Here is an 18,140-nt window from a genome sequence, read left to right as displayed (position 1 = left end):
ATGATTTGCTGTAGCTTGCTCATGTCTTAGGTAAGATTTATCAGCTGCTGAATGTTTGCTATTTACTGCATTCTGACTGGTTAATTAAATATCGCTTACTCCATAGGAGTGCTGTGCTCCTCAAATGCTATCCTTTGGAAGAGATGTTTTACCAAGATCCTGACACGCGTGCACGTGCACATACATGTTCCACACCACTTGTTTTTGTAATTTCTGTTGCCATAGCTTTTATGATTTGACTAAACAGTTTTGGGCTTAAAGGACAACTTTCCCTCATATTGTTCTGTGAGCTAATTTTCACCCCAAAACCTCAGTAACCTGTGGTAAGAGCCATTACTTTTTTTCATCTTTAATAAAAGACTCATAAACTCCAGATTCATGATTCATAAAATGTCAAATTTCTACCAGTTTTTTGTGGTCAGTCTCATTGTATGCTTTTGCATGTCACAGTTGATTAATCTAGCCTTATCCTTTTCAGTAAGCCAGTGATTTGCCTTGACAACAACTGTTAATATTCCTGCATTTAATTCTAAAAAATGCATGTTCCACTGTCCTGTGTAATAATCTTTCAAGTCTTTTTTGTAATTACTTAACCATTGTGTTGTAATTACTTGTTTGACATTGGTTTCCAGGTATTTGCCATGTGTGTCTCATTTTTCCGTGTAAACCTGATTAAACTAATGCATATGCCTTCATTAATATTGACATTAGTTTGTCATTCATTTGACATTCCATACATTAGATTTCCATTTTTCCAGCTATGACAGAATTTGTAGGCAAAACCATGTTGCCTTTCTTTTCTGTCTTTTTAAAGATTGTAAAAATAATATTAATAATTTTTTCTTTTATATGTTATTGATAAGATGGGTGTGGCTGTAAATACACATAGTCTGTCCATCTTGTTTGCTGACTACATACTTATGTTTCTAGTCAATGTACCACCCGTTGTCTGGTGACATAAAAGGCCACTCTGTCAGAGGCGTGACAACTTCCATGACTTTTTGCAAGAATGTGTCCATTACAGACACTTATGCCGCAGGACACTTGGTAGTCAGTTTATGGTTTTAGCAAGCCTTACTGGTTGGATCATATTTTCAGGAGTCTTTTGTCATCTTGGTGCTTTACTTAGCCTTCTGAACTCTTTGGCCTCTCTGTCAGCATGGGATGTTCTTTCAGATCTTGCTTGGGATTCTTCTAAACAATGACCCAGGGCAGATAGCCTTTTAAGTGACAGATAATCGTATCTAAGTGTATTCCTTGTAACATATGATCTGCAAGAAGGCCCTTTACAATGGGTATCTATCACCCTCTCTTTATCTGCCTTCGGATCATAGGATCATAAGAAATTACTAGGCTAATGAGTGGCCCTAGGGCCCTTACAAGCCTAGCCAAAGTCTGCTCTTGTTTCCACGATCAACACCTATTGCCCTTGTCCAAGAGGGAGACAGGTGGAACTCTCGGGGTGAATTTATGCTTGCTCATCCAGTCGTCCAGACTGCACTTGAAGAGGGCCAAAAAAGTGCTCTGCTTGACACGAATTGGGAGTCGGTTCCACAAGTGCAGTAACCTGTGGGATACAAACCTGTCCCTCCAGCAGGTTCTTTTAATGTCACATACCAAGTTAAGATCTTTAGAGCGAATACCTGTGAACCATTGGACTTATAGATATGCAGCATTTCCAATAAAGCAGAGTTAGAGATTGCCTTGTACGAAAAGCGGAGATCGCCTCTGATTAGTCTGTATGAAACTGAGTAAAGTGACAGTGATTTCAGATGATCCACATAGGACAGATGCTGAATACCTTGAATTCTCTTTGTGAGTCTCATGGTGTCTCCAGTTGCTGCAGGTGCCTGGAAGAGTACATACCAAATGGGGCGTTGCACTCAGTTATTGGCTTGATGAGGGAAGAGATCAGGGAGGTTCTAACTTCTTTTTTTTTCTGGAAGCAATGCCTTTACTTATGGGATGAGCAATATAGAATGCCCTTCTTACCATTGTGGAAAAACTGTGATCAAAGGTAAGGTTGCTCTCAACCTGTGTGCCCAAGTCTCTCACTACTGAGTGCATGCTTAGGGTGTTTCTGTTGATGTGGTAGCAACCTAATGATGTAAGGGTTGATACCTAGCTGGATGAGTTTATCAGTAATGCCTGAGTGAGGAATAGTGTCAAAAGCCTTGACCAAGTCCAGGTAGACTGTATGCACAGTTTTCCCCTTGTCCAGGACTGTTGTGACTGTCTCTAAGAAGTCCATCAGATTTAACAGACATGATCTCCTTTTAACAAATCCAGACTGAGTGGGGCCAAGTGTTTGGAGATTACTTGTATCTTTGTTGATAAGACCCTGATGATTCACTTCATGGACTTGCAGATAAGGCTAGTCAGGCTATAACAGGTCTATAGTTCCTGGGGTCAGTGGAAGCACCACCCTTGTGCAAGGGGATAATGGTGGCCATTTTCCATTCAGCTGGGATGAAGCCGGTGCTTAGACTATGATTGAAAAGCGTACCCAATGTTGTTGCTAATTCATGTTGGAGCCCATGTAGGACACAGCCTGGGTTATCAGGTCCCATAGATGCTGTGTTTTGGCCTTAGAGAGGGCATTTACGATCTGCTCTCTAGACATACAAGGTAGGGGACAGGTGGAAGGAATTTCATGGGGTATTTGTGGTGGGGACAGGGGAGTGAAGTTTTCACAGAACCTGTCAGCTAACAGGTTTTCTATTGTCCACAAGCTCAGTGTATGTGGTATCATTAACTACCAGTTTGGCGAAAATCTGGGTCTTAGCTTTTTGGCTACGGAACGCATCATGGTTGTCCTTAGTTGAGGAAGCTAATTTGGATTCCTAGTTTGCTTTGGAGGACTTCACAAGAAGTCTTATTTGCTTATTTAATCTGAGGAGGGAGCATTTACAGTTTAGGGCACGCTCCCTCTTACTTTTGGACAACAATTTTTTCCTCTTATTGTAAAACCTGTTAATTGCAGTTGTCCACCAGGCAGGTTTGTTCTTCCTTGAAAAGCTTGTTTTGGTCCTATCAGGTACAGCTGTATCAAAGCAGTTATACAGGTGTTTGTAAAAAAACATTGGTGTAGGACTTTGCATAGTTGCCAGCTACATCGGGGGGAGGTGCAGTGAAGCTATTTACACCATCCCTTAGAAGAATATAATCTGCTTTGGAAAAGTTTTTTAGTTTAATTGCTGCTGGGGGGTCAGGTGTGATAGTTACTTCCAGTGAGACTTATTTGTGGACAGATCTGACAAGGGAAGACCACACAGTGTGGGTGCTACAGCAGTCCACCATATTGGTAAGCACCAGATCGAAGATGTTGGTGCCCCTAGTTGGGGTGTTCACCAGCTGATCCAAGACAGTGGAGTTACTGAATTCGAGGAACCTATGGTCAAGTGAGTTTGAGCAAGAGTAATTTACCCAGCCAATGGATGGGTAATTAAAATCACCTAGAACCATGATGTTTGGATGTATTTTGATGGATTCCAGTAGATCCAAGTAGGCAGAGTGGGTGTCTTGATTCATGGAGGGGGTTCTGTAGTTGGTAATGATATGAATAGGTGTCCTTTCAACAGTTAGTTGCACCTGAAGTGTCTCCAAGGAATCATGGTGTTTATGCAATCTGAAGGTGTATTTATTTTTAATGAATATTGATATACCGCATCCTTTAGTTTTTACACCTTTCTTTCGTTGTCTGAACATGTGGCAGGAGGTCTGACCCAGTATGGCTGGGGTGCTCTCCACTGCCTTGAACCAGGTCTCCGTGACTGCACAGATGTAAGCGTCTTCCAAGGTGAGGACTGCTTCCAGTGAGTGCAGTTTCATGCTAAGACTCCTAGCATTTAGCAGCATAACCTTGAGGTTGTTTTCTGATTACATTTTTATTTCGGGAATTTTGTCCTTATGACATTGCTTAAAAAAGACACTATGATGGTGGCAAGAGCCTTTGCCAGTAGCCAAAATCCCAGGGGAGACAGATGAAGACCATCTCTGGCAAAGCATCATGGTCCATCAATCATGTCATCCCAGGTTGACAGAAACTGGATCCCCCTAGAATGACACCAGAAACTAAGCCAATTATTGAAGTCAATGATTTTCTGTTTATATTGTGGTATCATCCTAGGTGAGGGTAATATGCTCCTCGAGGCTAGGGACATAGCTGCCTGTCACACATAATCAGACAGCTCAATCATGTCTCTCCTCATGTAGTCCAGGTAGGTATATCTCAAGTCGTTCACACCAACATGGCTATGACTGAATCATAATGGTACTTGTTGAGAGACTTGAGTGCCTGAAGATCTGATGAATCCTGGCACAGAAAGACAGCTGACCATGACTTTCTCCTTGTTCAGCTTGGTGACTAAGATATTCGGAGTGGATGTGTGTTGCCTTATGGGCTTTGATGGTATGACACTTGTGCTTGCGTCATTATGTGTATTGTGTGTTTTGGGTGTTGTAGTTGGTTTAGTATGTGTGTGTTTTGGAGGTCTCTGATGTTTTTTTGAGAGTATCTCCACATATGTTGGTCTATGTGTATGCTGTGGATCATTGAGTAGGAGTTGTGGTAGGTGGACTGACAACATGCTCTGTATTGCTATCTATTGCACGAGAGAGCTGTGATTCCAGATTCATAATGTAGGTGCATCTCTCTCAAATGGTACAGGAATGATTTAGGAGAAGGGGGTTGTCAATGCACATGAGGGGTAGTTGCTGCACTGCCTTAGTAGACCCATGTCAACCAGGCAGGTAGGAGTAAAGAAGGAAAACTGACAGTTCCTGGTTTGGATAGTTTCTTCATTGTACCTCATTTATAGTAGAAATATATTTTGTTTGTTAATGCGTTTGCAGGTTTTTATGTTCTTGTTCTTTATTTAAGGCTGAAACTAGGATGGGGGGTGCCCATGCAGAGGTGTACCACAAAGCTGTAGCAAAGGTAGAGCAAATACTCTGGTTGAACTGGGTGCAAGCTGTTGGAGGATGCAGTCTGCACTGTAGAAGGGGTGAGGATTTGTCTTTGGTAGCAGGATTGACAGTGATATAACCAGTCAGTCAGAGGCCTTTTGTGAGCAAAGGTGTTTGATACAGTTCATCAAAGAGCAGTTATGTATGTACATAATACTGCTTTGCTTAGCCCGAGAGTTTTTTTTTTTTTGACAGTAAACTATACAGAAGTGCGGTTATACTGTTATGTTATACCTTGGGGGCACCAGACATTGATCAGGGCATCAGCTGACCTTGCTACAATAATTGTGACTAACTTTGAAGTATGGTATCCAAGTGTGTGTGGATAGGGGAATATATGTGCCTTGTGCATGTAAGCTACAGATTATAGAACCAAGAATTACCCATTAGGACTAGCAGGTGACCAATTGAGAAAGCCTTCTCACAGACTGTTTAGTTTAGTGAATGCACTTATCTGTTATTTTTGTTCTCTGTTGTACCTTTGAGCAGCTGTCTTACTCTAAGACAGCAAGGGTACCGCATGTGCCAGGTTGATGTCTATTATAAATTCAGAATGTTACTAAGTACATAGGAGAACTGGTAATTTAGAGAATAAATGGTTCTGCATGGCAAATAAGAAAGCAGAGCCTAGTGTACTGCATTTCTGCATTGCCTAAGCATTCATTGCTGTAAAAGTCTTTAGCTGTGTGTGTTTATAGTGACATAGAAGTCTCACAGATGCTGGTATGATGCAAATACTCCACTGTAGCAAACATCAGCCTCATATTAAGTGGTATTCATGCACCCGTAAGCATGTAAAGGGGCATTTCTGCAAACCTGCTCAGGGTACATGTGCATTAGACACAGTAGCAGGTCTGTGCTGCTGTGAATTCCCTGATGTTTTGACCTGGTCTTAGGGGCCCCATAATTCAATTTATTTTCTCCAGTTTACAGATTTATGACCTCTTGTAAAAGTAATGTTCCTTGGTACATAGAGGGACTCATCGTATCCCTTTTCTGTTCCAGTATTTGCTGGTAAAGTGATAGGTTATTGTTTATAGGTGTTTACTAGGCTAATGACCACAAGGGCCTTTTTAAGCCTAGCCATGCATTCCAAATCTCTGACAAGTTCTGGTACCTTTGATAAGTGTAAGCTGGGGCTTGGGAGATGAAACATTTACAAGCAGGGGCCTGTGAGCAACTGTCTTAACTGTGTAGCTTGCATGCTTCCTATTTACTGTTCTCTTAATTTCTGGTACATTTCCAGGTGGTGTTAATAAATTCTCCCTTGCTGATCTTCACTCTGATAATTGCTAGTGGAGCATATGATACTCTGCATCATCCAGTTTTCAGACTAGTAAATGGTCAATTCTCTGGTGTACTGGCTGTACCCATAACCCTCCAAAATGAATTGCAGCAATGTGTAATACAATACCTAGTACTGTAAGCACATGCCCAGAGTTTAATCTGGTGTCCAGTAATTACTGATGAAACCTTTGGCACTGGAATGTTTGCTCCACCAAACAGCTGTCATTTCTAAAAGGTGCTGGTAAATTTCCAGGTGCATCTGAGGTCCCTTACTCTCTCATCGGATCTGTATCACAACATCGAAAAGACCATAGATCGAACGGCATTTACATCAAAAATGTAATTTATCGAAGTCGCTTTTGTGGGGAGGGGGCTGTTCCCCCCACACCCTCCAACAGTTATATATATATACCAACTCCGAGATCACACTACAGTGAGGAAAGGGCAAATTTTCTGATCTTCGCTGTACTGCAATCTCACAGTAAACACCCCGATGAATGGCATTTCCGATGTAAATGATCGATCACTAGTCTTTTCGACTTGGTGGTATGCTACCCTCTCATCAGTATCCATCTGATGAGAAAACATTGCATTTGACAGGGTAGTCCTTTTGTCTCATGAGGCCTGAAGCATAACTAATCAGGCACTACTAGAAGAAAAAAAATTATTACTTGCCTGGTGCTGAGAATGAGGGATGCCTAGATTATATTTCCATATTAGTAACATCTTATTGTGGGTGTTAGTGTTGTCAGTTTTAAAGACACCTTACTAGTAGTCTAAAGACAAAACTTTTTTTTCCTAAGGTCAGGAATTTTGTTGGCATTACGATGATTATGAGGCTACTAGTGTGTTGCCACACTGATTTTGGTTGTGACTTGCAGATACTCCAGCAGCTACCAAGGTTCAGAGTACCCCCCCCCATTTGCAAAAGTTAAGGATACTGTGCACCTTATTTTCTCGTGTAGATGCTCAATCAAAAAAAAAAAACACCTTGTAAGATATGAGAGTTGTAACTTGCTTTGCTTCCCAATAAATTTTAAAATCATTTATGCTCTTGTGCAGGTGGAGTGCTCACCACTGTCTGTTTGGTGTTTTTCTCACTTCGGATATGCTTAATTTTTGTTCTCATCCCTCTCTGTATGTTTGTCTTGCATGCAGTAGCAATGACCTGACCAGAGCCATGTTTAAGTACTGTACTTACACATTAGTCCAATGATGGCAAACCTTTTGGGCTTGGTGTGTCAAAAATTCGGAAAAACGCCTATCTTGACTCTGCTGGTGTGTCACCACCCCCCCCCCCCGACAAAAGAGAAATAATTCTTTACGTATTCATTTGTTTAAAAAAATACAGTCCAATCATGTCTGCTGCTATGTATTAAAAAGTAAAAGAAAAATCAGTGACTTTTAGAGATTACAATATGTGCACTGATAATTGGGCTTAAAATAGTGCACCAAAAATTACCCTACTTTTAATAGTAATTTTGAAGTGAACTGAAAAAAAATATGAAACACATTGCATTCGATTTGATTAACATCATTTAATGACTTTTTTCTACTTTTTTGCTGAGTTTTAATAAATAAATGCAGGGTCACATATTTCTTTTGTATTTTTGTTCATTCAGTTTCTTTGGTAACTTGGATGTTGGTGAACGCTGGTATAAACATTGTAGTATGTCACCTTTGACACGTGTGTCATAGGTTCGCCATCACTGCATTAGTCGAAGCAAATTTCTGGCTGTGCTGTTCTGTTATGGCTGCTGTTCAGCTATAGCTAGGCTATATTGCTTTGAACACGCAAGTACATATATATATATACATAGACACACACACATTTATCTGTATCTACATACACACACACATACATACATACATGTGTACGTGTATAAATTTAATAGACAGAATGTTATATCTTTATTTCATTTTCCTGTTGCTGTCATCACTTTTACTTAGAAAATGCTTCATTATAACTAGAGCTTCTTTCCCCATCTGCTGCCGTATTATTTTGTTGAAATCATAGCCCCCAGGCAGCAAGCAAAGTAAATTGCTGTTTGATTGATTTTGATGTCATTTACCAACCTGTACTAAAATGAAGCAGTTCATTAACTGCAAATTGTTTGTATCAATTTTGCAAATGAACTTGGATTTAAAATTACGAACAAAACAAAATATATAGAAAATTTCCTGTATGTAAATACATAATTAAATGCCAAATAGTTTTCTCAGATGTAAAAAAAAATAATAATTTAGGAATAAGATATGTTATAAATAAGTCATCAGAAATAATAGTACCACTGTTTGAAAATGACCATAACTCATGCCTTGAACATCTTTAGTAGTAAACACTTAGACTCTCATGTGCCGTTTGCTTTTTGTTTGGACTCGCAGATTTATGTTAAATCATGAGGTATAAGGTAATATGTGTCACTTCAAGGTCTAAAGTAATGGAAGATTTAAATATAGTACAGATGATAACTTTGTTAGAGAGCTGCTAACCACTGTTACATGATTCCATGATTACAAAAAAAAAAGTCTGTGATGCCATGGAATCCATTTCAGGTAAAGTACTAGAGGAAATGTCATCCAGTATGTTATTCATTTGTTATTTTAAGTTGGGTTCTTCCAAATGTATTTGCTGTAGGATGGATGTGTTATGGATAGAGATGTCAGTTTTTGAATGCTGAATTGCACTGCCTAAATTATAACATCTAAGCATAATGTAAGTGTTCAGTGGTGGCAGGGTAGGTAATCAAGACCAGGGAAACATGACTATAGCTGTGTTTACACAGCCTTGAGAGAAGTGATGTCATTCAGTAATTAATTTAGTCACCAGCACTACTTCTGTGATATACAATGAGGCAGCATTTCTCAGCATTAGTGTAGCTCCTCCATAGAGCAGTGCTTTGGTAGGTTAACATTTGACATCTTTTTTGTGCTTTTGCTTGTTTGCATACTGCTGTTGCTGTTCTTAGCCTGCTTCTTTTTGTATAATGTTAATTATTCGGGTATTAATTTTTGCTTTCTCTTTTTTTCTCCTTCGTTAATTATATTTTCTTTTATTTATTTGTCTTTTATTGACTAGGACTGGTTAGTCCCACAAAGCTAGTAACCTCTTTGCAGGAGTGACCTGAGGTGATAGGAAATTTGGCCAGGGCTTTGAGAAATTTCCCTTACCCTTTTCACTAGGTGCCTTGGAAGTTTTTACATCCATGTGAGCTACCACTAACTCAAGCAGGTGGGACCTCAGTTTAATATCTCATCCAAAAGAAGAGATACTCAGGAATGCAGCACCCCCTTATGCTGCACTGCAGTATCAGCAAATGATCTACCTGGTACGGGAATAGAACCCTCAGCCTTCTCCACCGAAAGCAAGTATGTTACCTATTACACCACTGATGGTGAGAAGTAGATTAATTCACTTTGAGGTAGGTGTGAGCGTAATTGCTTATTTATTTAATTTAATTTTTTATTTATTTGTGTGTGTGTGTGTGTGGATCTGCATTTTCTCTGATTAATACATTGTGAATAAAACGGCTACCAAGTATTTTTCACAAAAAATTGATTTCTGTGAAGTCTTTGTTCAATTTTCTAACCCATAGCTTTTACATTGTTTGCTGAAGTTAGCTTTTGAGCTTTTTGTGCTTTAATACACTTGCAGTGGAAATAAGTATTGCATTTTGGGCATTTGGCTAACTGTAACAGATCTGAATGAAAAACAGGACACAAGTCTCTGCTTTTAGAATGCTATGGTACCTATGTCCCTTGGATTGTAAGACATCTCTTTTAATCCTACACATAGTTGATGTCAGTGCAAATGTGTTATACAGATTTCTGTATTTTGCTTTAAATATGTGCCATCAGTAAATGACTATTGAAAATCTCTGATGTTCAGTTCTTGAGTTTATGCCATCTGAGTCGGAATAATTAACACAGAATGATGTTCTGTGTATGCCATATTCCTCTGCATTAAACTTGTTAGTGGCAGTTTGGTTTAACAATGTCTGACAATTTTATCAGTTCCGAGTACTATTTTTTCTCTTCATTTTTGGGGTATGAAATATTTTTCTTTAGTCACCTTGCCCACCCAGACATTTAGCTGCCAAAGTGCAAAACATGGTGGATGGAGAAGGGGCCTGAATTTAGAAACAGAAACTCAATCTTGTGGTAATACATTTGAAGCCCTCATTATGCTTTTGACCATCTGCTTTTATTGCACTGTCCACAGCCAGGGGGAGTAGGGAATGCTTTGTTTTTCCCTGAAGGATTTCCATTTGCAGTGGCAACAAAAATGCTTGCTCACAGTGTTAGAGCTTATAGGTATAGGCTTACCTACATGTCCTAAAATGGTTCCAGGTACATTAAGCAATTGGGAACATCCATAGGTTTAATTTCCTGCTGTCTGCTTACAGTTACCTGTTATAGAGGCAGAGAACACAGAAATGTAAATAATTCTGTATCTGGTTGAAGTGATGCAGGATTGTTAATGGTGTAGATATTTGCATTTGTACTGCAACAACAACTGCAGACAGTGTGAGTATTTTTGACCCATTACCAGGGATATTTGTTTGGTTTCCTCCAACTCTAGTACTGTTACACAGTCTTTCACCTCAAAAACCTATTACCCACTCTTTGCGAGTGACTACTTCCCAGATGGAGTCTTCCACTGATACGTCATGAGAGGGAAGGTGATAGCTTGCAGTTTTCTTCCTCTCACCACTTACTCAGATCCAAACATGAATTATTAGCCATTGTTATACTGTGCGGAGATGATGGCTAAATATAATGCATCTTTACCAAGCCTTCTGTTTTGCCAACTTCACATTAATTCAGTATTTCACCCCCCTGTGCCACATATCATTATATACATAGGAGCCCATGCATTTTATGTAGAGTTTTTCCTCTGCTTTTTTAATGAGGAGAGAGTGGGATGTCCTGTATTGTTATTCCTGTGTCTGTAGTATGCTATGAGATGTAGCTTGTATAACCCTAGGCATAATTTTTATAATCTGTAGTAAGGTGTGTACACCTGTACTGTATCACAGCATTCTGTAGTTTATACATCCTGTTCAGAATGTGCAGATTTGTTAACCTATTTTTATGCCAAACTCCTCCTGTTCAACCAGCATTGGTAGCTGTTATAATCATTAATTTAGTGTATTACTCTCTTCTTATACGCCATAGTTTACAAGGTAAATGAAGCGAATCCATGAAGTGCTCATTCTGAGCCATGACCCACAGGGTGCTTGGTTTACTGTTTGTTTAAATGCTTCTTTATACTTTGCTAGTCAAAGCTGCATGACACTCCAAGTTGGACAGATTATGTAAGATAATGAAACTACATTAGGAAATGTGAGTGATTTTTAGCATACTGGTTTGCATTGCTTTGCTTGGGGTTTTCAGTAATTTGAATGAAGATATTTGTATGTGGCTTGGGAGAAAAATCAGTTTTCAGCAAATTGTATGTTGTTTTATGGGGTTTCCACTGATAGTTTCTGGTCTTTATTTCAGTGTCTTGACTACATATTCAGAATACGCACAAGCATGTTGTATTACAAAATAAAGATAAATTATTTTATCCAATTTAGTACAGAAATATAAAGTTTGAAGTGCAAATAACCCAATGTCAGCCAGCCTTACATAATTGTTTTGTATTTGTACTGACTGTACTAGTAAATATTTAGCTTTCCTCTTGGCATTTACCCATAACTAACTTTCTGAAAATATTTTGTTTGATTAGATAGTATCTGTTGTTTTCAGCACTTCTGCCCGGGGATATTTGCACAACATACCGATCTCTGTTACATATACAATTTTTTTATGCTGTTTCTCTCTCTCTCTAGTTGGTATCAAAAAGTCTAGATAGCACAACTGAAATTAAACAAAATACAAAATGTGCAGTACTTATGTACAATCCAAGTAATTTTTGTTCTTAGTATCTTCTGACCAAACCTCCCTCAACTGGACTTGAGCCCATTTTTTCGTCCACAGTAGGTATCCTCAGCACAGAAGTGATAAGTCAGTCAAGGAGGGCTAGTATTTAGTCAGCCACAAGTGTGCTTTTTGCCTCTGCCTACACCCCCTTTTCCACATGCTTGCTGTGGGGATGGGACATCCTTATGCCTTCAGCTAGGTGGTGTGGCATACCCCATAGACTATGGTACTGTGGAGACTTTACCAGTGTCCCCAGCAGTTGAACTTTATAATGCCCTTCTCCCTAATGAGTAGGCCTTGTAATACTGGGGACAGGCTATGGAGTTTTTCTTTATGACGCTAACCTAACCCCACTCCTCTAAACCTGATGTGAGCTCTTGTTTCAATGCAGAGTTCTCCTGTATCCTCCTATGCACACCTTTGAGGGCTACTGTCATTGGGTTGGGAGTGGTTAGCCCATGCCTTCCACTGTCCAGTGGCATTTATTGTTGTGGAAACCTTTGCTTGCACATGCAAAAGCTTTTTAACTAGGAAACACTAATTCCTCCCCAGAGTGGATGAGCTAGTGTATCAGTGTTCCTCTCCCCCACTCAGCGCATCCAGCGCTAGGCATTTCAAGTCATCTGTGGCATAGTCTGAAGTTCATCTCCTTTCACCACTGAGCTTGAGTGAATGTGCTGACTTAGTGGTAATGTACGAAAATACACAAAGCCATAAAGTAACTGCATCCCCTCTTTGTAAGCATTTTCCTTGGTTAGTAGACCTTGCTACCTGCAACTGTAATCTGAAACTGAATCTGTGGAAACAGGTATATTAGTATTTTGCCATCTCCTGTGCTATTTTTGTAAAGAAAAGTGATCACAAGGTGGTGGAACTGCTGTAAATTCACTTAAGAATTATTCTGTTAAGAATGGTTGACAGCACTGCTTCTCCCTTTAAGTCTGTGTTTCTAATATCATGACATAAATGGACCCCATTCCTGAGTCAGGGTACAGTTAGAGTTCATGAAGTTAGTTTTGTTTTAGTCATTGATGTTAGTCAAGAGTGCTCTTCTCACCACCTGCAATGTACCCAGAATTCTCTCCTCCTGTAATTCATACTGGGTTACATGTATTGGTTGCATATGTAAGCATGACTGTAGATTTTTTTAGTAGGCCCATTGTGCCTACTGTTGTTGGAACTGTCTGGATATCTTTCTTCCATATTGTTCTCATTTGTGCTTGCAAAGCTGGGTCTATATTGACTGTTTGTTTGAACATTCAAATTCCGAGTGTCATATGGTCGACACCATATAATCGGATTTTTGAATGTTCGAACATTGTAATGGAGATCTCCGTACAGCACGGAATGGGAAGATTTCCCTTTTCTGCACTGTAGTGCGATCTCAGAGTTTATATATTTAAAGAACGGGCGGTGTGGGGGGTGCAGGGGTGCTTGCCCCCCTGCTTAAAACATTCAGGTAGGTGTTTTGTGTAGTTTTTTTTTTTTTTTTATTAGATATTCAAACTTTTGAAAGTTTGATCATATGATGTCGACCATATGACAGTTGAACTTTCAAAAGTTTGATTATCTAATATAGACCCTGCAAATCCTGCTATTCTATGACTTTGTGTGTCTCTGTACATATGACGCTATAATCACTAAGTGTAGCATTTTCAGTGATCAATGTTACTTTTCCCTTTTTTTGTGGAATGTCATATCTGTTTTTCCCACATCTATTTTTTTTTAATTGTTGGTAATGGAACAGTCTTTCCACATTATTTTGCCTTTCAGCATACTCTTCCATGAGTTTATTACATCCAGCAACAAGATGCACAATGTTTCCAGTTATATTTTACAGAATCTGAATTTGCATGTTTTCCCACCTTTTCAGTAAATTTATAAACCAACGTCAAGAAGTCCACTATCCTGGGCTGCCATTATTAGCCTTTCATTTTTTGGTGTCACTTCACCTCTTCTTAACTGTTCTTGCTGTAAGAATTGTTGTGTTAAGAACAATTGATAGCACTGTCCTGTGCTGGAGCCATACAGATTTCCGAAAGGAATGGAGCATGTAAACTGTAACTGTGTAGTGAGCACAGAGGCATTAATGATAATAGCAATAAGTGTGAAAGAACATGCTCGGAAAAGGTGTGAAGATGTGTGAATTTAAAAAGGGTGGTTAAGCTCCAGTAAGCACTGTGGTAATGTTGCAACTTATGCCACGAGGTATGCATGTTCATAGATGAGCATGTCTCTTCAGGGCCAGGAGGAACATACTGATGAAGCATGCAGGCATTACTATCACCTGCATAGGGAAATGTGCTGGTGTCCATTACTTTGCAGTTAAGTGGTTACCTGCAGATGCTCATACAATGAGAATGGCATGGTGAATGTGGTACATGCCAAGGTACTAAGATAAATAGGTCTATGTTGTATCGTTGAATGGCCACATTGTCGAACGTCATCTTGTTGAAAGTGCAAGCTATCCGCCCTCCCCCCCGCCCGCTAATTATATATACCAACTCTGAAATCACGCTATAGTGGAGGAAAAGGGCAAATTTCCTGATTCCACCATAACCCGATCTCAGAATAGTTCAACTGCCTGCATTGTCGGCAAGATGATACATTCGATGATATAACACAGACCCAAGGTAATCATTTGGATGAGAGGAATGTGCTACTTGTATCCAGTGAGAGATGAGACTGTGTAGTGGAAAGGGGCTCTTGTGTCCAGAATGGAGAGGAGAGAATAAGTTTTTAACTTTGGAGACTGATAATCTGCTTCCAGAAATTTAGTGCTATTTGATATAAAAGATGTGGTGTCTAACTTCAGAATGTTCTGACTGAGTGCAGATAGCAGTGTTTCTTTAAATGAGCAGGGAGTATGATAATGTTAAGTGACACACTTGGGGTCACACTTTATGCAAGTAGATTATTGGAGATTTAGATGTGGTAGATGATGCCTTGTCAGTGCAGTATATCATGTCCTCAAATCTTTCACACTTGGCTGTGACTAACTGTATAAAATTTTTTCCCATTTGTACTGCTAAGTATGTATGTTGTTTTGCTGTGTTGGTTCTTCACGCTGTGCTTTGGCTTCCTAGTATTTGTAAAAGTTACTTTATGGCCTAAACCGTGGCCAAAAAGGCCTTTTTGGTTCAGTTCATCTTCCTGGTCAGAAAATGAATAAAAATATTATAGTAGCAAAACAGAATTGATCAGGAGGAGTGCAACTAAAAAGTATTTAAAGTTTACTCTGATAGGCTTTTAAACAAAATGTAGTAATAGTTTAATTCCACAGGGCTCCTTCCTTGGCCCCCTGCTGTTTAATATTCTCAATAATACAGTCCATATATTCACCCAGTATGCGTCACTAATACATTATGCAGATGACTCCTCACTCGTATGTTCATCTGACAGTTTAGTTCATCTCCAACAAATCACTCAAGAAGCTTGTAATTCGCACTTAAAACCCCCCAAAAACTAAACTATTACTTTTCTTCGCCAAATCACAATCTCTTAAAAAAACTAATTTCAAAATACTCCAATTAAATAACACTATTATCGAAGTCCGATCTCACACCAGACTACTAGGAATGGTAGTGGATGACAAATTTTAATGTGACCTCTACCAAAAAAACTCCAAAAAAAAATAGGCATGTTGTGCAGAGCCAAACATTTTCTCACTACCATGACTAGCCTCCACCTAGCTCCTTTCTTTACTTCTCTATGGCACCCCATCCTCATAAACCTCAAGGCTCCACTAAAAGCGAAACTTGAACAGTATTATAGTAAAGTTGCTAAATTTGCAGTAAATGCACCTTATCAAACACATCATTGCATGGCACAAGAAAAAAAAACTGAAATGGTTATAGCTACCCCACCACTAAACTTGCATACATCTGCTTTCTACTAACACAATTATACATTTCCCCTTCATCTGTCTTCCACTAAACAAAGTACCAAACAACTATGCCCCTAATTGAACACTGTGATCCAACAGTGAGATGTGAACTAAGTCCCTGGATGCAGGTTGTACTCCTACTCTGTCGCTGAATCATAGAACTGTATACCCATAATTATTAGGTCAACTGCTTGCCACCAACCATTCAAAGTTACTCTAAAAAACTAATACATAGCTCTGTTCCTGATTTACTGCAGCCTAATACAAGAACAGTTGTAATAAAAAAGCATTCTAACTACATTCTACCTCCCAGTTCTCACTCACCCCTTTCTTATGCTGACTATACTCTACCACCATTACCACTCACCCCTCCCTCCACTTTCCCCTTATTCTAATATTACACTCTAATCCATTTTCCCCTCTCACATCCCTTGTACCCTGTCTCTTCTGTTTTTTCCGTTTCCATATTCAAACCTGTATAACTCTCTCACTCAAGTTTCCTCTTTTGTTAAGATTTTATTCTCAAAAAAAAAATACTCTCAAATCTAACTTTGTATATTATCCTAACACAGCATCAGCTACACACCAAAATAGTACTACACTGTGTATGCTTTAGTCCTAGGCAATGTTCAAACTGCATTATTTATCATCGCCCAGTTACTGTATGTACCAAAGCTGTGTTCCTACACTATACTGTTTATTTTTAGCCAGTCTTAAGTTGCACTTATAATTCCTCATGTATTTCTTTGCTGGCATTGTTACATAGTATCTTGAGCTTTTCTCCACAGGCCTCTGCTGAAAATGGGCAGCAACCCAGTTGGACTTTCCCAGTTAACATACATCAAAAATAAAACTAAATAAAATAAACAGATAAGTAATTGTGGGAATGGTGCAGCTTATTGAAGTATTGAAATTTTCCAGGTATCTTATCAGAAACGGAGAAGTTCAGAAGTATTATGTTTTCCTTATTTTGATTCTCTGTGTATTAACTGTTAACACGCATTTGGAAGTAAGTAAATTCTGGAAAGATGACAAACAATTGTTTTACATCTGGGTTTGTGAGTACTTGAACCAAGTACTGGAGGTGATGGTAGACTGAAACTTTTATGGAATTGGCCTGTATAGAATATGTTTGTACCTTAGTGTCGAATATTAAGTATTTTGAGGTGTCATAGACAGGAACATAGGTTACTGCGGCGGTGGTGCTGCGGCAGCGTTGTCGCCTCACAGTAAGACGTTGTCCCATTCGATTTTCAGCTAGAGCGTCTTCTGCGTGGAGGCATACATGAATGGGACGTGCCTTCGTTGAAGGTTGTGCATCAGGGCTGGTAACCCGGTACGTAAAAATCCACTACCAAACATTAGCGGACCGGAGTTCCGCTGTGGCGACCCCTAACCGGGAAAAGCCGAAAGACACAAACAATAGACAGGAACATAGGTTTATTTTACGTTCCTCAGTTGACTTCTGATTTTGTTCTTATCAACAGTCACATTTGGTAGTTCATGCTAGGCTTGATAATGACAGTCTTTCAGCATATATATTCTGTCTCCAAGAGTGCTGTGATCTCTGGTTAAAATTTTGTAGTACGTTACATAATAATATGTTTCAGTAAGCTTTTGACTGTCATTCTAGTTTAGGAGCTATATTTCATTCAAAGGGTTTTTTATTTAAGTAATTTAGTTCCTGTTAAGAAGGTTGTAAATAAAAAAAATCAAGACGAATTACAGCAAATCAGAAGTGATGCTTGAATTCAACTGAATTGAATTTTGGTGCTTGAATTTTGAATTGAATTTAACTCAATTGAATTGGCTTGTCTAGGAAAGGAGAAAGAAATAAGGTGCAGTTTATTACAGAGAGAGACAGAAATGTGTATAGGCTGCAGAAAGTGCTGGTTATTGATGATTTTAAATCTGAGAACTAAGTATGTTAAGAATAAGTTATGGTGTGGATTATTGTGTGCATTTCAACAGTAAATGTTTGATTGTCCCAACAACTTCAGCTTCATTTAGTTATCAGGCTAATTTTTCATTAGTACTAGGGTGCACATGTACACACTCGCATGTTATGATT

General features: G+C 39.1%; 1 protein-coding gene across 10 annotated transcripts in view; it reads left to right on the top strand.

Moving 5' to 3' along the window:
- The window catches only part of DOCK9 (dedicator of cytokinesis 9), a 2,508,686-nt gene that overhangs the window by 1,860,052 nt on the left and 630,494 nt on the right, over nucleotides 1–18,140 (top strand). The gene's annotated exons all lie outside the window — the stretch shown is intronic.

Source organism: Protopterus annectens, chromosome 5.part0 (assembly GCF_019279795.1).
Source record: "Protopterus annectens isolate FY-2018-M chromosome 5.part0, PAN1.0, whole genome shotgun sequence".
Lineage (NCBI taxonomy): Eukaryota > Metazoa > Chordata > Ceratodontiformes > Protopteridae > Protopterus > Protopterus annectens.
This window is presented reverse-complemented; position numbering and strand designations above follow the sequence as displayed.